This window comes from Budorcas taxicolor, chromosome 15 (genome assembly GCF_023091745.1).
Source record: "Budorcas taxicolor isolate Tak-1 chromosome 15, Takin1.1, whole genome shotgun sequence".
Taxonomy (NCBI): Eukaryota; Metazoa; Chordata; class Mammalia; order Artiodactyla; family Bovidae; genus Budorcas; species Budorcas taxicolor.
In genome coordinates, this window is record NC_068924.1 from 14167496 (window position 1) to 14191124 (window position 23629).

Genomic DNA, 23629 nt, shown 5'->3' on the forward strand with positions numbered 1-23629 from the left:
GTATTGCTGAAGCCTGGCTTGGAGAATTTTCAGCATTACTTTACTAGCATGGGAAATAGATGGGGAAACAGTGGAAACAGTGTCAGACTTTATTTTTTGGGGCTCCAAAATGACTGCAGATGGTTACTGCAGCCATGAAATTAAAAGATGCTTATTCCTTGGAAGAAAAGTTATGACCAACCTAGATAGCACATTCAAAAGCAGAGACATTATTTTGCCAACTAAGGTTCGTCTAGTCAAGGCTATGATTTTTCCTGTGGTCATGTATGGATGTGAGAGTTGGACTGTGAAGAAGGCTGAGCGTCGAAGAATTGATGCTTTTGAACTGTGGTTTTGGAGAAGACTCTTGAGAGTCCCTTGGACTGCAAGGAGATCCAACCAGTTCATTCTGAAGGAGATCAGCCCTGGGATTTCTTTGGAATTATGCTAAAGCTGAATCTCCAGTACGTTGGCCACCTCATTCGAAGAGCTGACTCATTGGAAAAGACTCTGATGCTGGGAGGGATTGGGGGCAGGAGGAGAAGGGGACAACTGAGGGTGAGATGGCTGGATGGCATCACAGACTCAATGGACGTGAGTCTGAGTGAACTCTGGGAGATGGTGATGGACAGGGAGGCCTGGGGTGCTGCGATTCCTGGGGTCGCAAAGAGTCGGACATGACTGAGCGACTGAACTGAACTGAACTGAGATGAGTGCAATTGTGTGGTAGTTTGAGCATTCTTTGGCATTGCCTTTCTTAGGGATTGGAGTGAAAACTGACCTTTTCCAGTCCTGTGGCCACTGCTGAGTTTTCAAAATTTGCTGGCATATTGAGTGCAGCATTTTCACAGCATCATCTTTCAGGATTTGATAAGCTCAACTGGAATTCCATCACCTCCACGTGCTCTGTTTGTAGTGATTCTTTCTAAGACATTTAATTATGTTCTAAATTCCAAGTTATAAGTATTTAGGTAAATATAGGACAGTAAATTTTACATGAATTCAAAGATGACAAGCCATAATTTTAAATTATTAAATACAAGCTTCTCTTAAAAAGAGATATTTTCTTTGTGTTTACCGTGAAGCTTTACATAAAACATCTTATAGGTATAGCAGTCTGTTTTAAGCTGATAACAACTTAACTTCAATTGCATAAACAAGTTTATACCTTTACTTCTCCCACTTCCTTTATGTTATTAACATCATGATTGATATTTTTCATATTGTGTATCCATTCATATATTTTTGTACTTATAATTATTTTAAATAAATTTGTCTTTTAACTTTTATATTAGAATAAAAAATGATTTACATAGTGCCATTACAGTATTATAGTATTTTATTTTATATATAAATATATATATACTGACCTTTAAGTCTTCCCTTAAAGGTAGGAGAAGGCAGGAGGAGAAGGGGACAACAGAGAATGAGATGGTTGAATGGAATTACTGACTCAATGAGTTTGAGCAAACTCCAGGAGATGGTGAAGGACAGGTAAGCCTGGCGATCTGCAGTCCATGGTGTTGCAATGAATTGGACACTACTGAGTCACTGATCAACAACAAAAGCCTTCTCTAGTGGCTCAGATGGTTAAGAATCTGTCTGCAATGAAGGAGACCTGGGTTCCATCCTTGGGTCAGGAAGATCTCCTGGAGAAGGGAATGGCAACCCACTCCAGCATTCTTGCCTGGGAAATCCCATGGACAGAGGAGCCTGGAGGGCTGCATTACATGGGGTCACAAAGAGTCAGATATGACTGAGTGACTAACACACTTCCATTTTCTTTTCCACTTTATTTTTTATTTGAAGGATATTTACATTACAGAGTTTTGTGGTTTTCTGTCATTATATTAACAAGAACCAGTCATAGGTACACCCATGTTCCCTCCCTCCCTCCCATCTCCCTCCCATCTCCCTCCCCATCCCATACTTCTACATTGTCACAGAGGTCCTGTTTGAGTTCCCAGAGTCATATAGCAAATTCCCATTGGCTATCTATTTTACATATGATATTATAATTTTCCATATCACTTTCTCCATACATCTCACCCTTTCCCTCCTTCCCTCCCACCATGTCCTTAAGTCTGTTTTCTATGTCTGTTTCTCCATTGCTGCCCTGAAAATAAATTCATCAGACAATTCTTTCTAGATTCTGTATATATGCATCAGTATATGATATTTATATTTCTATTTCTGACTTACTTCACACTATATAATAGGCTCTAGGTTTGTCCACCTCATTAGAACTGATTTAAATGTGTTCCTTTTTATGGCTGAGTAGTATTCCATTGTATATATGTACCACAACTTCTTTATCCATTGTTGATGGACATCTAGGTTGCTTCCATGTTCTAGTCACTGTAAATAGTACTGCAATGAATAATGGGATACATGTGTCTTTTTCAATTTTGGATTCCTCAGGGTTTATTCCTTAGTAGTGGGATTGCTGGGTTATATGGTCGTTTTATTCCTAGTGTTTTAAGGAATCTCCATACCATCTTCCACAGTGGTTATATCAATGTACATTCCCACCAGCAATGCAAGAAGATTCCCTTTTCCCCACACCCTCTCCATTGTTTATTATTTGTAGACTCTTTGATGATGGCATTCTGACTGATGTGAGGTGATATCTTATTGTAGTTTTGATTTGCATTTCTCTCATAATGAGCAATGTTGAGCATCTTTTCATGTGTTTGCTAGCTATCTGTATGTCTTCTTTGGAGAAATGTCTGTTTAGGTCTTTTCCCCAGTTTTTGATTGGGTTGTTTGTTTTTCTGGTATTGAGTTGTATGTGATGCTTGTACATTTTGGAAATTAATTCTTTGTCAGCTGTTTCCTTTGCTATTATTTTCTCCCATTCTGAGGGTTGTCTGTAGTTTCCTTTTTTATTCAAAATCTTTTAAGTTTAATCTGGTTCCATTTGTTTATTTCTGTTTTTATTTCCATTGCTTTAGAAGGTGGGTCATAGAAGATCTTGCTTTGATTTATATTATCAAGTGTTCTGCCAATATTTTCCTCTAAGAGTTTTATAGTTTCTGGTCTTACACTTAAGTCTTTAATCCATTTTGAGTTTATCTTTATATGGCATTAGGAAGTATTCTAATTTCATTCTTTTGCACATAGTTGTCCAATTTTCCCAGTACCACTTATTGAAGAGGTTATCTTTACCCCATTGTATATTCTTGCCTCCTTTGTCAGAAATAAGGTACCCATAGGTGTGTGGGTTTTTCTCTGGGCTCTCTATCTTGTTCCATTGATCTATATTTCTGATTTTGTGCCAGTACCATACTATCTTGATGACTGTAGCTTTGTAGTATAGTCTGAAGTCAAGAAGGTTGATTCCTCCCATTCCATTCTTCTTTGTCAAGACTGCTTTGGCTATTTGGGGTCTTTGGTGTTTCCATATGAACTGTGAAATTTTTTGTTCTAGTTCTGTCAAAAATGCCATTGGTAATTTGATAGGGATGGCATTGAATCTGTAGATTGCATTTGGTAGTATAGTCATTTTCACAACCTTGATTCTTCCTACCTAGGAGCAAGAAATATCTATCTGTTTATGTCATCTTTGATTTCTTTCATCAGTGTCTTGTAATTTTATGCACACAATTCTTTTGTTTCTTTAGATAGGTTTATTCCTAGATATTTTATTCTTTTTTTCATTCTTGCAATGGTGAATGGGATTGATTCCTTAATTTCTCCTTCTGATTTTTCATGCAAGTGCTTTCTCTGTATTGACCTTGTATCCCATGAATTTGCTGAATTCACTGATTAGCTCTAATAATTTTCTGATAGTTTCCTTTGGGTTTTCTATGTATAGTATCATGTCATCTGCAAACAGGAGAGTTTTGCTTCTTCTTTTCCAATATGGATTCCTTTCATTTCTTTTTCTTCTCTAATTGCCATAGCTAGGATTTCCAAAAATATGTTGAATAATAATGGTGGGAGTGGACACCCTTGTCTTGTTCTTAATCTTAGAGGGAAGTTTTAGTTTTTCACCATTGAGAATAATGTTTGCCATGGGCTTATCTTATATGGCCTTTTCTATGTTGAGGTAGGTTCCTTCTATGCCCATTTTTTGAAGTATTTTTTAAAATCATAAATGGGTGGTGAATTTTGTCAAAGGCTTTTTCTGCATCTATTAAGATGATCATACTATACCCAGCAAAGATCTCATTCAAAATTTATGGAGAAATCAAAAGCTGTACAGACAAACAAATGTTAAGAGAATTTAGTACCACCAAACCAGCCTTACAACAAATACTAAAGGGGATTATATAGCCAGTAAACACAAGAGAAAGGAAAGACCTACAAAAGTGAATTCAAAACAATCAAGAAAATGCCGATAGGAACATATATATCAATAATTACCTTAAATGTAAATGGATTAAATGCACCAACCAAAAGATGCAGACTGACTGAATGAATACAAAAACAAGACCCATATATATGCTGTCTACAAGAGACACACTTCAGACCTAGAGACACATACAAACTGAAAGTAAAAGGATGGAAAAAGATATTTCATGTAAATGGAAACCAAAAGAAAGCCAGAGTGACAATCCCTATTTCAGACAAAAAAGACTTTAAAACAAAGAATATTATAAGAGACAAAGAAGGACAGTACATAATGATCAAGGAATAAATAAAAGAAGAAGATATAGCAATTGTAAATATTTACGCACCCAACATAGGAGCACCTCAATACCTAAGGCAAACACTAACAGGCATAAGAAGGGATATTGACAGCAACAAAATAATAGTAGGGGACTTTAACACCCCACTTACACAAATGGACAGATCATCAAAACAGAGAAACAATAAGGAAACACAAACATTAAATGAAACATTAGATCAAATGGACTTAATTGATATCTTCAAAATTTTCCATCCGAATGCAGAAGAATACACTTTGTTCTCAAGTGCACATGGAACATTCTCCGGAATAGACCACATCTTGGGTCACAAATAAAACCTCAGTAAATTGAAGAAAATTGATATTGTATCAAGCATCTTCTCTGACCACAATGCTATGAGACTAGATATCAGCTACAGGAAAAAAACTGCCAAAAACAAACTCATGGAGGTTAAACAATACATTACTAAATAACAAATATGTTACTGAAGATATAAGAAGGGAAATGCAAAGATTCCTAGAAACAAATGAGAATGAAAACATGAAAACCCAAAACCCATGGGATTCAGAAGAAGCAGTGCTAAGAGGGAGGTTCATAGCAATACAACCCTACCTCAAGAAACAAGAAAAGCATCGAATAGGCAACCTAACTCTATACATAAAGCAGCTAGAAAAAGAAAGCAGCTAAAAAATATCCAAAGTCAGCAGAAGGAAAGAAATCATAAAATCGGAGCAGAAATAAATGGAAAAGAAATGAAGGAAACAACAGCAAAGATTAATACGACTAAAAGCTGGTTCTTCGAGATGATAAACAAAATTGACAAACCACTAGCCAGAGTCATCAAGAAAAAAGAGAGAAAAAGAAAATCAACAAAATTAGAAATGAAAAAGGAGTGTTTACAACAGACAACACAGAAGGATCGTAAGAGAATATTATGAGCAACTATATGCTAATAAAATGGACAATCCAGAGGAAATGGACAGATTCTTAGGAAAGTTCAACCTCCCAAGACTGAACCAGGAAGAAATAGAAATTAAGAACAAGCTAATCACAAACACTGAAAAAAACAAAAGCCCAGGGCCAGATGGCTTCACAGGGGAATTCTATCAAACATTAAGAGACAAGCTAATGCCTACCTTTCTGAAACTCTTCCAAAAAACTGCAGAGGAAGGAGCACTTCCAAACTCATTCTATGAGCCCACCATCACCCTGATATCAAAACCAGGCAAAGACAGCACAAAAAAGAAAATTACAGGCCAATATCACTGATGAACACAGATGCAAAAATCCTCAACAAGATTCTAGAAAACAGAATTCAACAATACACTAAAAAGCTCATTCACCATGATCAAGTTGGGTTTATTCTAGGGATGCAAGAATTCTTCAACATATGAGAATCAAAGTGATACACCATATTAACAAATTGAAAGAAATTATCACCTCAACAGAATCAGAAAAAGCACACTTCCTTTAAGAGTAAGGTTTTTACTTTCATATGCTTCAAATTTCTGTTCCCCATCTTTATTGGTTCAATTTGAAGAACTCCCTTTAGCATTTCTTATAAGGCATTTCTAAGGGCTACTAACTCCCTCAGATTTTGTCTGTGAAAGTCTTTATCACTCCTTCGTTTTTGAAGGAGAATTTGCTAGTTGTAGTACTCTTGATGATAGCTTTTTTCTTTCAGTACTTTGAGAATATTATATAGTATCTTCTGGCCTATAAGGATATTGCTGAGAAATCTTCTGTAGTTTATCTCCCCATTGACATAACAAATTGCTTTTCTCTGCTGCTTTCCAAATTCTGTCTTTGACTTTTGACAATTTGATTACAATATTCTCAGTGTAGATATCTTTGTTTCACCTTTTTTTTTTTTTGAATCCTTTGGGCTTCTTGGATCTGGCTATCATTTTCTTCCTCAGGCTTGGAAAGTTTTTGACTATTATTTCTTTGAATAAGATTTCTGACTTACTCTTCTTCTCTTTTCCTTTTAGGATATGCATATATTGGTCTAATTGATAATGTTGCCTAAGTCCCTTAAGCTTTTTTCACTCCATTCCTTTGTTTTTTTTTTTTTTTACCTTTTCTGTTTCTCTGGATAATTTCAAAACTTTTGTGTTTAAACACACTGGTTCTTTCTTCTGCTTGATCTAACCTTCCACTGAACTCCTCTATTGAAATTTTCAGTTCAGTTATTCTTCAGGGTTCTTCGGTGCTAAGATTTCTGTTTGGTTCTTTTCTTTCTTTCTTTTTTTTTTTTTTTTTTGGTATTTTCTGTCTCTTAGTTAAAATACTCACTCTTTTTATACTTTCTTCTCCTGAGTTTACAAATATCTTCCACTTTATCTTGAATTTATTGAATATTTTGAATTCTATGTTAGGTAATTCATATATTTCCTTATTAGTAAGGTCAGTTTCTAGAACATCTTGTTTTTCTGTTTAAGGCATGGGTCCCTGTTTCTTCATTTTCCTTGAGTCTTTGTGTTTGTATTTGCAATTAGAAAATACAGACATCTCTCATAGTCTAGAACTAATACAGAAAAAAAAAGAAAAGTATATCACAACAAAAAATTAGGCAAAATACAAAGAGAGACAGCAGAAGAGGAAAAGAAAAACAAAAGAACTATAACACAGAAAATAAAAATTAAAAAAATTGCAACAGTAAGTCCTTCTCTATCAGTAATTACTTAAAGTGTAAATAGATTAAACTGCCTGATCAAAAGGCATGGAGTGGCTGAATACATTAAAAAATCACAGTATTCAACTATGTGCATTCTATAAAAGACTCATTTTAGTTTTAAGTCTCACACATAAGCTGAAAGAAAAAGGAAAAAAAAAAGATATCACATGTAAATGGTAAATAAAGAGAAGAGGCTATGGTTACATCAGACAAAATAGACATTAAGACAAAAACTGTCACAAGAGACAAAGATGAAATTATGTAAAGATTTATATAATGATAAAAGGGTCAATTCACCAGAAATATATAACAGTAATAGATACATATGCACCCAACATCAGAGCACCTGAATATATAAAGTAAACTTTAAAGAACTTAAGAAGGAAATAGTAACATAATATAGTAGGAAACTTAAATACACCATTTTTTCAACAATGAATAGAACATCCTGATGTTCTGTTCATCAGGAAAATAAGGTAATAGTGGACTTGAAGAACACCATAGTTGAAATGAACTTTACAGACATATGCAGAACATTCCACCAACAACAGAATATAGTTGGCACTTGAACAACAAGTGTTTGAATTGTGTGGGCCCACTTACATGTGGAGTTTTTTCAATAGTAAATGCTACAGTATAACATGATTCATAGCTGGTTGAATCTGTGGATGTGGAACTGTGGATAAGGAAGAACTATGGAGTTTATACCTTAAGGAAATGAGACAAAGAAGAATGAACTAAACCCAAAGTAGTAGAAGGAAGAAACTAATAAAATATTGAAGCAGAAATAAATCAAATACAGAATAGTCAAACAATAGAAAAAAATTAGTAAAAAATAAATATTAAAAAAAAAAGATTAACAAAATTGAGAAAACTTTAGCTTGACTAAGTAAAAAAAGATGAGAGAAGACTCAAATAAGTAAATGACAGAAATAAAAAGTATCATCAGAGACATAAAAAGAAATAAATCATAAGAGAAATAAAAAGGATCATAAGAGCAAAACGTTGGATCATCTGAAGAAACAGGTAAAATTGTAGCAACCTATAATTTACTAAGATTGAATCATGAGGAAATAGAAAGTCTGATCAGACCTATAACTAGTGAGGAAATTGAATTAGAAATCTCAACACTCCCAATGGGCTTCCCAGGTGGTGCAGAGGTGAAGAATTTGCCTGCCAATGCAAGAGATGCAAGAGACATAAGTTCTGTTCCTGGGTTGAGAAGATACCTCTGGAGTAGAAAATGGCAACCCATTCCAGTATTCTTGCATGGAAAAGTCCATGGTCAGAGAAGCCTGGCAGGAAGTCCATGGAGTCACAAAGAGTTTGACACAACTGAGCATGTGCACACACACACACACACACACACACACTCCCAATAAAGAAAAGCCTAGGTCTAGAAGGCTTTAACGGTAAAGTCTACCAAAAATTTCAGGAAGAATTAATACCAACACTTCTAAAACTCTTCCAAAAATTAAAAAAGTCAGTAACACTTTGAAACTGAATATGTAAGGCTAGCAACACCCTGATGCCAAAACCTGACTTAGACACTGCAAGAAAAGGACACTACAGATCAATATTCCTGATGAATATTGATGTAAAAAATCCTCAGCAAAACACTATCAAACTGAACCCAACAGCACATTAAAAGAATTATACAACATGACTAAGTGGGAATTGTCCCTGAGATTCAAGGATGGTTCAACATATGAAAATGAATTAATGTAATATACCACATCTCACATGCTAGCAAAGTAATGCTCAAAATTCTCCCAGCCAGGCTTCAGCAATACGTGAACCATGAACTTCCTGATGTTCAAGCTGGTTTTAGAAAAGGCAGAGGAAACAGAGATCAAATTGCCAACATCTGCTGGATCATGGAAAAAGCAAGAGAGTTCCAGAAAAATATCTATTTCTGCTTTATTGATTATGCCAAAGCCTTTGACTGTGTAGATTACAATAAACTGTGGAAAATTCTGAAAGAGATGGGAATACCAGATCACCTGACTTGCCTCTTGAGAAACCTATACACAGGTTAGGAAGCAACAGTTAGAACTGGGTATGGAACAACAGACTGGTTCCAAATAGGAAAAGGAGGACGTCAAGGCTGTATATTGTCACCCTGCTTATTTAACTTATATGCAGAGTACATCATGAGACATGCTGGACTGGAAGAAGCACAAGCTGAAATCAAGATTGCCGGGAGAAATATCAATAACTTCAGATATGCAGATGACACCACCCTTATGGCAGAAAGTGAAGAGGAACTTAAAAGCCTCTTGATGAAAGTGAAAGAGGAGAGTGAAAAAGTTGGCTTAAAGCTCAACATTCAGAAAATGAAGATCATGGCATCTGGTTCCATCACTTCATGGGAAATAGATGGGGAAACAGTGGAAACAGTGTCAGACTTTATTTTTTTGGGCTCCAAAATGACTGCAGATGGTAACTGCAGTCATGAAATTAAAAGACTCTTACTCCTTGGAAGAAAAGTTATGACCAACCTAGATAGTATATTCAAAAGCAGAGACATTACTTTGTTGACTAAGGTCCATCTAGTCAAGGCTATTGTTTTTCCTGTGGTCATGTATGGATGTGAGAGTTGGACTGTGAAGAAGGCTGAGCACCGAAGAATTGATGCTTTTGAAGTGTGGTGTTGGAGAAGACTCTTGAGAGTCCCTTGGACTGCAAGGAGATCCAACCAGTCCATTCTGAAGGAGATCAACCCTGGGATTTCTAAGGAAGAAATGATGCTAAAGCTGAAACTCCAGTACTTTGGCCACCTCATGAGAAGAGTTGACTCATTGGAAAAGACTCTGATGCTGGGAGGGATTGGGGGCAGGAGGAAAAGGGGACAACAGAGGATGAGATGGCTGGATGGCATCACTGACTCGATGGATGTGAGTGTGAGTGAACTCCGGGAGTTGGTGATGGACAGGGAGGCCTGGTGTGCTGCGATTCATGGGGTCGCAAAGAGTCGGACACGACTGAGCGACTGAACTGAACTGAACCACATTAACAGAACAAAGGATAAAAAAAATTCCAGTGGTGCCTACCAATGAAGGCATTTGACAGATTCAACATTCTTTCATAATAAAAACTTGCAGCAAACTAGGAATAGAAGAATTTACTTCCATATAATCAAGGCTATGTATAGGAAGCCCACAGCTAATATCTTATTCAATGGTGAAAAATGGAGAGCTTTTCCCCTAATATTAAGAACACGGCAAGGATGCCCTATGCTTGCCATTTCTATCTTTTTTTAAAAAATTTTAATTGGTAGCTAATTACTTTACAATATTGTATTGGTTTTGCCATACACCAACATGAATCTGCCACAGGTGTATATGTGTCCCCCATCCTGAACTCCCCTCCCAACTCCCCTCCCCATCCCATCCCTCTGGGTCATCCCAGTGCAACAGCCCCAAGCATCCTGTATCCTGCATCAAATCTGGACTGGCGATTAGTTTCTTATATGATATTACACATGTTTCAATGCCATTCTCCCAAATCGTCCCACCTTCTCCCTCTCCCACAGAGTCCAAAACACTGTTCTATACATCTGTGGCTCTTTTGCTGTCTCACATACAGGGTTATCATTACCATCTTTCTAAATTCCATATATATGTGTTAGTATACTGTATTGGTGTTTTTCTTTCTGGCTCACTTCACTCAGTATAATTGGCTCCAGTTTCATCCACCTCATTAGAACGGATTCAAATGTATTCTTTTTAATGGCTGAGTAATACTCCATTGTGTATATGTACCACTGCTTTCTTATCCATTCGTCTGCTGATGGACATCTAGGTTGCTTCCATGTCCTGGCTATTATAAACAGTGCTGTGATGAACATTGGGGTACACGTGTCTCTTTCAATCCTGGTTTCCTCGGTGTGTATGCCCAGCAGTGGGATTTCTGGGTCATAAGTTCAATTTCCAGTTTTTTAAGGAATATCCACACTGTTCTCCATAGTGGCTGTACTAGTTTGTACTCCCACCAACAGTATAAGAGGGTTCCCTTTTCTCCACACCCTCTCCAGCATTTATTGCTTGTAGACTTTTGGATCATAGCCATTCTGACTGGTGTGATATGGTACCTCATTGTGGTTTTCATTTGCATTTCTCTGATAATGAGTGATGTTGAGCATCTTTTTTTGTGTTTGTTAGCCATCTGTATGTCTTCTTTGGAGAAATGTCTGTTTAGTTCTTTGGCTCATTTTTTGATTCGGTTGTTTATTTTTCTGAAATTGAGCTGCAGGAGTTGCTTGTATATTTTTGAGATTAGTTCTTTGTCAGTTGCTTCATTTGCTATTATTTTCTCCCATTCAGAAGGCTGTCTTTTCATCTTGCTTATAGTTTCTTTTGTTGTACAGAAAGTTTTAATTTTAATTAGGTTCCATTTGTTTGTTTTTGCTTTTATTTCCAGTATCCTGGGAGATGGGTCATAGAGGATACTGCTGTGATTTATGTCTGAGAGTGTTTTGCCTATGTTCTCCTCTAGGAGTTGTATAGTTTCTGGTCTTAGATCTTTAATCCATTTTGAGTTTATTTTTGTGTGCGGTGTTAGAAAGTGTTCTAGTTTCATTCTTTCACAAGTGGTTGACCAGTTTTCCCAGCACCACTTGTTAAAGAGATTGTCTTTAATCCATTGTATATTCTTGCCTGCTTTGTCAAAGATAAGGTGTCCATAGGTGCATGGATTTATCTCTGGGCTTTCTATTTTCTCCATTGATCTATATTTCTATCTTTGTGCCAATACCATACTGTCTTGATGACTGTGGCTTTGTAGAAGAGCCTGAAGTCAGGCAGGTTGATTCTTCCAGTTCCATTCTTCTTTCTCAAGATTGCTTTGGCTATTCGAGTTTTTTTTGTATTTCCATACAAATTGTGAAATTATTGGTTCTAGCTCTGTGAAAAATACTGTTGGTAGCTTGATAGGGATTGCATTGAGTCTACAGATTGCTTTGGGTAGTATACTAATTTTCACTGTATTGATTCTTCCGATCCATAAACATGGTATATTTCTCCATCTATTAGTGTCCTCTTTGATTTCTTTCACCAGTGTTTTATAGTTTTCTATATATAGGTCTTTAGTTTCCTTAGGTAAGTATATTCCTAAGTATTTTATTCTTTTCGTTGCAGTGGTGAATGGAATTGTTTCCTTAATTTCTCTTTCTATTTTCTCATTATTAGTGTATAGGAATGCAAAGGATTTCTGTTGTTGATTTTATATCCTGCAACTTTACTATATTCATTGATTAGCTCTAGTAATTTTCTGGTGGAGTCTTTAGGGTTTTGCATGTAGAGGATCATGTCATCTGCAAACAGTGAGAGTTTTACTTCTTTTCCAATTTGGATTCCTTTCAATTCTTTTTCTGCTCTGATTGCTGTGGCCTAAACTTCCAAAACTATGTTGAATAATAGTGGTGAAAGTGGGTACCCTTGTCTTGTTCCTGACTTTAGGGGAAATGTTTTCAATTTTTCACCATTGAGGATAATGTTTGCTGTGGGTTTATCGTATATAGTCTTTATTATGTTGAGGTATGTTCCTTCTATTCCTGCTTTCTGGAGAGTTTTTAATCATAAATGGATGCTGAATTTTGTCAAAGTCTTTCTTTGCATCTATTGAGATAATCATATGGCTTTTATTTTTCAATTTGTTAATGTGGTGTATTACATTGATTGATTTTCAGATACTGAAGAATCCTTGCATCCCTGGGATAAAGCCCACTTGGTCATGGTGTATGATCCTTTTAATGTGCTCTTGGATTCTGATTGCTAGAATTTTGTTGAGGATTTTTGCATCTATGTTCATCAGTGATATTGGCCTGTAGTTTTCTCTCTCTCTCTTTTTTTTTGTGTGGCATCTTTTTCAGGTTTTGGTATTAGGGTGATGGTGGCCTCATAGAATGAGTTTGGAAGTTTACCTTCCTCTGCAATTTTCTGGAAGAGTTTGAGTAGGATAGGTGTTAGCTCTTCTCTAAATTTTTGATAGAATTCAGCCTTGAAGCCGTCTGGACCTGGGCTTTTGTTTGCTGGAAGATTTCTGATTACAGTTTCAATTTCCATGCTTGTGATGGGTCTGTTAAGATTTTCTCTTTCTTTCTGGTTCAGTTTTGGAAAGTTGTACTTTTCTAAGAATTTGTCCATTTCTTCCACGTTGTCCATTTATTGGCATATAATTGCTGATAGTAGTCTCTTATGATCCTTTGTATTTCTCTGCTGTCTGTTGTGATCTCTCCATTTACGTTTTCTAATTGTATTCATTTGATTTTTCTCTCTTTGTTTCTTGATGAGTCTGGCTAATGGTTTGTCAATTTTGTTTATCCTTTCAAAGAACCAGCTTTTGGCTTTGTTGATTTTTGCTATGGTCTCTTTTGTTTCTTTTGCATTTATTTCAGCCCTAATTTTTAAGGTTTCTTTGCTTCTACTAACCCTGGGGTTCTTCATTTCTTCCTTTTCTAGTTGCTTTAAGTGTAGAGTTAGATTATTTATTTGACTTTTTTCTTGTTTCTTGAGGCATGCCTGTATTGCTATGAACTTTCCCCTTAGCACTGCTTTTACAGTGTCCCACAGGTTTTGGGTTGTTGTGTTTTCATTTTCATTCGTTTCTATGCATATTTTGATTTCTTCTGTGAATTGTTGGTTATTCAGCAGTGTGTTGTTCAGCCTCCATATGTTGGAATTTTTAATATTTTTTCTCCTGTAATTGAGATCTAATCTTACTGCATTGTGGTCAGAAAAGATGCTTGGAATGATTTCAATTTTTTTGAATTTACCAAGGCTAGATTTATGGCCCAGGATGTGATCTATCCTGGAGATTTTGTGTGCACTTGAGAAAAAGGTGAAATTCATTGTTTTGGGGCGAAATGTCCTATAGATATCAATTAAGTCTAACCGGTCTATTGTATCATTTAAAGTTTGTGTTTCCTTGTTAATTTTCTGTTTAGTTGATCTATCCATAGGTGTGAGTAGGGTTTAAAGTCTCCCACTATTATTGTGTTTTTGTTAATTTCCCCTTTCATACTTGTTAGCATTTGTCTTACATATTGTGGTGCTCCTATGTTGGGTGCATATATATCCATAATTGCTATATCTTCTTCTTGGATTGATCCTTTGATCATTATGTAGTGTCTTTCTTTGTCTCTTTTCATAGCCTTTGTTTTAAAGTCTATGTTATCTGATATGAGTATTGCTACTCCTGCTTTCTTTAGGTCTCTATTTGCATGGAATATCTTTTTCCAGCCCTTCACTTTCAGTCTGTATGTGTCCCCTCTTTTGAGGTGGGTCTCTTGTAGACAACGTATATAGGGGTCTTGTTTTTGTATCCATTCAGCCAGTCTTTGTCTTTTGGTTGGGGCATTCAATCCATTTATGTTTAAGGTAATTATTGAAAAGTATGATCCCGTTGCCATTTACTTTATTGTTTTGGGTTCGAGTTTGTACACCCTTTTTGTGTTTCCTGTCTAGAGCATATCCTTTAACATTTGTTGGAGAGCTGGTTTGCTGGTGCTGAATTCTCTCAGCTTTTGCTTGTCTGTAAAGCTTTTGATTTCTTCTTTGTATTTGAATGAGATCCTTGCTGGATATGGTAATATGGGCTGTAGGTTATTTTCTTTCATCACTTTAAGTATATCTTGCCATTCCCTCCTGGCCTGAAAAGTTTCTATTGAAAGATCAGCTGTTATCCTTATGGGAATCCCCTTGTGTGTTATTTGTTGTTTTTCCCTTGCTGCTTTTAATATTTGTTCTTTGTGTTTGATCTTAATTTGATTAATATGTGTCTTGGGGTGCTTCACCTTGGGTTTATCCTGTTTGGGACTCTCTGAGTTTCTTGGACTTAGGTGATTATTTCCTTCCCCATTTTAGGGAAGTTTTCAACTGTTATCTCCTCAAGGATTTTCTCATGGTCTTTCTTTATGTCTTCTTCTTCTGGGACGCCTATGATTCAAATGTTGGAGCATTTCATATTGTCCTGGAGGTCTCTGAGATTGCCCTCATTTCTTTTAATTCATTTTTCTTTTTTCCTCTCTGACTCATTTATTTCTACCATTCTATCTTCTACTTCATTAATCCTATCTTCTGCCTCCATTATTCTACTATTTGTTGCCTCCAGAGTGTTTCTGATCTCATTTATTGCATTATTCATTATATATTGACTCTTTTTTCTTTCTTCTAGGTCCTTGTTAAACCTTTCTTGCATCTTCTCAATCCTTGTCTCCAGGTTATTTATCTGTGATTCCATTTTGATTTCAAGATTTTGGATCATTTTCACTATCATTATTCAGAATTCTTTCTCAGGAAGATTCCCTATCTCTTCCTCTTTTGTTTGGTTTGGTGGGCATTTATCCCATTCCCTTACCTGCTGGGTATTCCTCTGTCTCTTCATCATGTTTATATTGCTGAGTTTTGGGTGTCCTTTCTGTATTCTGGCAGTTTGTGGAGTTCTCTTTATTGTGGAGTTTCCTCGCTGTGGGTGGGGTTGTACGGGTGGCTTGTCAAGGTTTCTTGGTTAGGGAAGCTTATGTTGGTGTTCTGGTGGGTGAAGCTGGATTTCTTTTCTCTGGGGTGCAATGAAGTGTCCAGTCATGAGTTATGAGATGTCAATGGTTTTGGAGTAACTTTGGGTAGCCTGTATATTGAAGCTCAGGGCTGTGTTCCTGTGTTGCTGGAGAATTTGCATGGTATGTCTTGCTCTGGAATTGTTGGCCCTTGGATGGTGCTTGGTTTCAGTGTAGGTATGGAGGCATTTGATGAGCTCCTGTCGATTAATGTTTCCTGGAGTGAGGAGTTCTCTGGTGTTCTCAGGATTTGGACTAAAGCCTCCTGCTTCTGGTTTTCAGTCTTATTTTTACAGAGGTCTCAAGACTTCTTCTCCTATACAGCACCATTGATAAAACATCTAGGTTGAAGATGAAAAATTTCTCCACAGTGAGGTACACCCAGAAAGGTTCACAGAGTTACATAGAGAAGAGAAGAGGAGGAGGGAGTTAGAGGTGACCTGAATAAGATGAGATGGAATCAAAAGAGGAGAGAGCAAGCTAGCCAGTAATCATTTCCTTATGTGGACTCCACAGTCTGGAACACTCAGAGATGTTCATGGAGTTATACAGAGAAGAGAAGAGGGAGAAAGGAGACAGAGGTGGCCAGGAGGATAAAAAGGGGGGAATCAAAAGGAGAGAGACAGATCCAGCCAGTAATCAGTTCCCTAAGTGTTCTCCACCGTCTGGAACACACTGGTGATTCACAGAGTTGGGCAGAGAAGAGAAGGGGGAGGGAGGAGACCGAGGCGACCTGGTGGAGAAAAAGGAGAGTCCAAAGGGGGAGAGAGCAGTCAAGCCAGTAATCTCGCTCCCAAGTAAAAATGGGTACTGAAGATTGGGTACAAAATTGATAACAAACACCAAAAGCAAAGATTAAAAATCTAGAGTAGAGGTTGGATTTTCAAAAATACAATATTAAAGAAAAGAAGAAGAAAAAACCAAAACAAAACAAGACAAAGTCACAAAAATTATTAAAAAAATATATATGAAGTTTGCTTTAAAAAAATAGGGTCTTTTTTTTGCAAAGTAATAGTAGGTTATAAAAATGAAAATTAAAGGAGTAATAGAGGATTTAAATTTTTTTAAAAAATTGAAAGAAAAGAATGATCATAAAAATAGTAAAAATATATCTAGGAATTTCTCTGGTGTTGTTGTGGGCAGTGTGGGGTCAGTTCATTTTCAGATAGTTCCTTGGTCCAGCTTATATTTCTCAAGATCTATAGGCCCCTTCCTATGTAGTCGGTACTAACTACAGGGTTTTATTTTATTGCACCTGTCACTTCCAAGGTGGTTCCCTCTGTTTTAGCTTCTGTTTGCTGGTCTCTTCAGTGTCTGATTTCCACCCTAACACAAGAGGGGCGGTGGTGGACACTTTTTTTTAGGCTCACTTGTTCAGTCGTGCTGTGGGGAGGGAGAGATGCTTCAAACAAATAACGGTGGCATGTGCTCACAGTGTCCCAGCCACAGTGGGCCTGACCCCGCTCACGGTGCATGTGTCCTCCCTGCTCAGGCTGTCGGTTGTTCTGCTGGGAACCATCCGAGGCCAGCCCTGGGCTGCATGCACCTCCCAGGTCTAAGCCGCTTGGGTTCAGGCACTCGAGTAGCCCTCAGAGGCACAGACTCCATTGGGCCTGTGTTTTGTGCCCCTCCCAGGTCTGAGCAGCTCAGGTGATGATGTGTTTGGCAAGCGCGGTCACTCTGACTTATCGCCTCTCCCGTCCCTGCTACTCAGTTTTCTGGGTGTACAACCGGCGCAGCTTCTCAGGCGGATGTTGACCATCCAGAACCCCAAGAAGTCTTAGTTAGCAAAGAAGCCTGCTTGCAGTTTTGGTAGATAATGTCTCTCTGGGGCTGCGATTGCCCCTTTCCAGCTCTGGCTGCCTGTCACCAGAGGGGGATGGTCTGCAGCCGGCTAGTTCTGTTCAGTCCTTTGTTCTGTGCACGGGCCTGGTGATGTCTTAGGTTAGGACTTTTCACATGGTAGCTATCCCACAGTCTGGTTTGCTAGCCCAAGTTAGTTCACTCAGATTGCCCCTGGGGCATTCAGGCCCGGTCCTTACTCTAAGCAATGCAGCCCGCGCTTCCCCGCCAAGCTCCCGCTTGCTAGTGGTGGGTGCAGGCGTCTGCGCTGCTTCTCTGCTGGGGGAGTTACCATTGGGCTCATAATCTGTGGGTTTTAATTATTTACTTATTTTTCCTCCCTGTTATGTCACCCTCTGTGCTTCCAAGGCTCACCACAGACTCGGTAGTGAGAGTGTTTCCTGGTGTTTGGAAACTTCGCTCTTTTTAAGACTCCCTTCCCAGGATGGAGCTCCATCCCTACCTCTTTTGTCTCTTTTTTTTTGTCTTTTATATTTTTTCCCACCTCCTTTCGAAGACAATGGGCTGCTTTTCTGGGTGTCTGATGTCCTCTGCCGGCATTCAGAAGTTGTTTTGTGGAATTCACTCAGCGTTTAAATGTTCTTTTGATGAATTTGTGTGGGAGAAAGTGGTCTCCCTGTCCTATTCCTCTGCCATCTTAGGACCACCCTATGCTTGCCATTTCTCTTCAACATAGTATGGAAGCCCTAGCCAGACCAATCAGGGAAGTAAAATAAATAAAAGGCATTTAAATCAGAAAGGAAGTAGTAAAGTTATCTCTGTTTGGAGATGGCAGAATCTTACATATAGAAAACCTTAAAGACTGTACAAAATGCTGTTAGAACTAATAAATGAATTCATTAAAATTGTAGGATACAAAGTCAACATAAAAAATCAGTTGTGTTTCATACACTAAAAACAAACTACTTGAAAGAAAATTAATAAAACAATTTCACTTACAATAACATAAAAATACTTAGGAGAAAACGTAACCAAGGATATAAAAGATTTGTACACTGAAAACTATAAAACACTGATGGATGAAATTAAAGAATACAAAAATAAAAGGAAAGACATCTTGTGTTTATCTTTTTAAGATTTAAAATTGTTAAAAAGATCAAATTACCTAAAGAAACCTACAGATTCAATGTAATCTCCATCACAGTCCCAATGGCCTATTTTACAGAAATAGGAAAAAAATCCCCAAATTCACTTGGAATCACAAAGAACCCTGAATACCCAAAAACAATTTTGAGAAAGAATAGAGATAGAGACATAACGCAGTTCCTGACTTCAAAATATATTATAGAGAGGCATGATAGCAATGAGGGAAGTCATGGAGTCCCTGTCTCCCCACACCTAAGATACTCACTAAACACTGGTAGGGGATTTCCAATGGCCAGACTGTTAGGAGAAGCCCCAGGGGAAACTAGCTTGTGGGATCCTGGTTCACAGGCCAGAGATCAGGCTTGAGTCCCCACTCTTGCCACTATTAGTCAATATATTTTTGGAAATCCTAGCCACAGAAATCAGAGAAGAAAATGAAATAAAAGGAACCCAGATTGGAAAAGAAGAAGTGAAACTCACACTGTTTGCAGATGACATGACATGGTACATAGAAAACCCTAAAGATGCCACCAGAAAATTACTAGAGCTAATCAATGAATTTAGTAAAGTTGCAGGATACAAAATTAATACACAGAAACACTTGTATTCCTAGATACTAACAATGAAAAATCAGAAAGAGAAGTTAAGGAAACAATTCCACTCACCATTGCAACAAAAAGAATAAAATACCTAGGAATAAATTTACCTAAGGAGACAAAAGACATTTTGTCTATTCAATCTCCTTACTGGTTACAGGTCTGCTCAGATTTTCTATTTCTTCATGATTCACTCTTGGTAAATTATAGGTTGCTACAATTTTACCTATTTCTTCTGATGATCCAATGTTTTGTTGTATAATGGTTCATAGTAACTTCTCATGATCCTTTTTATTTCTGTGTCATTTATTTATTCGAGTGTTCTCATTTTTTCTTACTTAGTCAAACTAAAGTTTTGTCAATTTTGTTCACCTTTTTTCAAGACCTGTATACAGCAAACAATAAGACACAGATGAAAGAAATCAAAATCAACAGAAACAGATGAAAAGATATATCATGTTCTTGGAGTGGAAAAATCAATATTGTACAAATAACTATGCTACCCAGAGCAATCTACAGACTCAATGCAATCCCTATCAAATTATTAATACCAATGACATTTTTCACAGAACTATGACAAAAAATTTCAAAATTTGTATGGAAACACAAAAGACCACAAATAGCCAAAGCAATCTTGAGAAGAACGAATAGAACTGGAGGAATCAACCATCCTGACTTCAGACTATACTACAAAGCTACAATAATCAAGACAGTATGGTCTTGGCACAAGAACAGACATACAGGATCAATGGAACAAGATAAGAAGCCCAGAGATAAACCCTGGCACCTATGGGTGCCATGTCTTTGACAAAAGGCAATATACAATGGAGAAGAGAAAAGCCCTTTCACTAAGTGGTGCTGAAAAAATTAGACAGCTATGTGTAAAGGAATGAATTTAGAACACTTCCTAATACCATATACAAAAATAAACTCAAAATGGGTTAAAGACTTAAATATAAGACCAGAAACTATAAAACTCTTAGAGGAAAACTGTGGAACACTTTGACATAAATCACAGCAAGATCCTCTATGATCCACCTCCTAGAGTAATGGAAATAAAAACAAAAATAAATAAGTGGGATCTAGTTAAACTTAAAAGCTTTTGCATAACAAAAGGAACCATACACTAGATGTAAAGACAGCTCTCAGAATAGGAGAAAATAATTGCAAATGAAACAACTGGCAAAGGATTAATCTCCAAAATATATAAGCAACTCATGCAGCTTAATACCAAAAAGACAAATGGCCCTCTCAAAAATGGGCAGAAGACCTAAGCAGACATTTCTCCAAAGAAGAAATACAGATGGCCAACAAATATGTGAAAAGATGCACAATAGTGGTCACTAGTAAAGAAGTGTACATCAAAACTACAACGAGATATTACCTCACACAGGTCAGAATTGCCATCATCAAAAAATCTATAAACAATAAATTCTGGAGAGGATATGGAGGAAAGGAAACCTTCTTGCACTGTTGGTGGGAATATAAATTGATACAGCCACTATGTAGGACCATATGGAGATTTCTTTAAAAATTAGGAATAAGACTACCATATGACCCAGCAATCCCACTTCTGGGCATATACCCTGAGAAAACCATAACTGAAAAAGACACAAGTACCCCTATGTTCATTGCAGCACTACTTACAATAGCTAGGACACAGAAGCAACCTAGATAACCACTGATAGATAAACACAAAAAGAAGTTGTGGTACATATATATAATGGAGTATTTACACAGCCATAAAAAGGAACACATTTGAGTCAGTTCTAGAGAGGTGGATGAACCTAGAGCATCTTATACAAAGTGAAATTAGTCAGAAAAACAAATATCACATATTAATGCATATATGTATATAGATATATATCTGGAATCAACAAAAATGATATTGATGAACTTATTTGCAAGGCAAGAATAGAGATTAGACACAGAGAACATATTTTTGGACACACCAGAGGAAGGAAAGTGTGGGACAAATTGAGAGAGTAGCATTGAAACGTATATATTATCATATGTAAAACAGATAGCTAATGGGAACTTGCTAAAAACACAGGGAGCTCACTGTGGCACTTTGTGGCGACTTAGAGGGGTGGAATGGGGTAGAGAATGGGGAGGAGGTTCAAGAGCAAGGGGACATTTCTATACTTATGGCTGATACATATTTTGTATAGCAGAAGTGAACACAATAATGTAAAGCAATTATCTTCCAATTAAAAATAAACTGATAAATTATATAGCCACAGTAATTCAAATAATATCAAACTGACAGAAAGATAGATATATAGACAATTGGAACAGGGTAGAGTGCTAAGAAATAAACCCATGTATATCTGGTTAATTGGTCTTCAACAAGGATGCTAAGAACAGACAATGAAGACAATTTCTTCAACAAGTGATGTTGAGAAAACTATATATCTATATGCAAAAGCATACAATAGGACTCTTATAGCATACACAAAATCAACTCAACATAAGTTAAAGGCCTAAACAGAAGACCTGAAGCTGTAGAAGTTCTAGACAAAAATATAGGTGGTTGGGGAGGATGTGGATAAATTGTGTTTTTGTTGGGAATGTAAAATGGTACACCCATTATGGAAAGCAGTATGGAAGTTCATCGAGAAATTAAAATAAAATTACCATATGATCCAGCAATCCCACTATTTGTTATCTACCCAAAAGAATTGAAGTCAAGATTTTGAAGAGATATTTGCACTCGCATGTTTAATGTAGTGTTACTCACAATGGCCAAGATGTGAAAACAGTCTAAATTTCTATGAATAGATGAATAGATAATGTGGTGCATACATACAGCAGAATATTGTTTATCCTTGAAAAAGAAGGAAATCATGCCACATGTGACAACATGGATGAACCTAGAGAAAGTTAAGTGAAATAAGTGAATTACAGAAGTATGAGTACTGCATGGTTCCACGTCTATGAGCTATCTAAAAAAGTCAAACTCATGGAAACAAAGAGCAGAATGGTTGGTTCCTGGGGCTGAAGGGAGAGGAAAATGTGAAGTGGTTATTCAACTGGTATAAAGTTTCAGTTGTTCAAGATGGATAAATTCTAGAGGTCTGTTATAAAATATTGTGTCTACAGTATTCAATTGAATATTTAAAATTTTCTTAAGAGGACAGATTTCATGTTGAGTGCTCTTAACACAATTTAAAAAACAATATTTGGCATGTGTCAAAATTTTACTTAAATGATTAATGGAGGGGCCATCAGAATGACAAAGCTAGTTCAACAAGGGTACGAGAATCTGGGATTTATATATTCAGTGGAAATAAGAATGGTGAAATGAGATTACTAAACTAGATAAAATGATTCTGGACCCTAATCAGTTGTCAGCCAAAGTAACATTTCTCTAGAGACTCAGATGAATCTCAGATGGCCCCAGTATGACATTAAAAGATCACAGAATGATCTCTTTGCCTTATTGACAAGTTCTGGATACATTTCCCTGAATATTGCCTCTGCTATCACAAGCAAAGGGCTTCCAAGGTGGTGCTAGTGGTAAAAAATCTGCCTGCCAATGCAGGAGGCATAAGAGATGCAACTTTGGTGGAGGGGATGGCACTCCACTCCAGTATTCTCACCTGGAGAATCCCATGGACAGAGGAGCCTGGTGAGCTATAGTCAGTCCATGGGGTAGCAAAGAGTCAGATGTATCTAAACATATTACAAGAAAATTGAGTCTCATTCTAGGTAATGCATGTCCTCACACTCACATAAAAGCTGACCTCATATATTTTTGTGCTAAGGTTGTTAATTGAACTTGTTGCTTAGTTAACTGCCTCCTCTAGTTTTTAAAGGTTGTTGAAGCTAGACATAAACAGTATATAACATACACACAGAGTCATGAGGGCTTCCCTGGTGGTTCAGATGGTAAAGAATCCGCCTGCAATATGGGAGACCTGGATTTGATCCCTGTGTTGGGAAGATCCCCTGGAGGAGGGCATGGCAACCCACTCCAGTGTTCTTGCCTGGAGAACCGCCATGGACAGAGGAGCCTGGCGGGCTGCAGTCCATGGCGTCGCAAAGAGTCGGACACGGCTGAGAGACTAAGCGCAACACGTAGAGGCCTGAAAGTGAAAGTGAAAGTGAAAGCGAAAGTGTTAGTCGTCTGACTCTTTGTGACCCCGTGGACTGAAGCCCATCAGGCTCCTCTGTCCATGGGATTCTCCAGGCAAGAACCCTGGAGTGGGTTGCCATGCCCTTCTCGAGGGGTCTT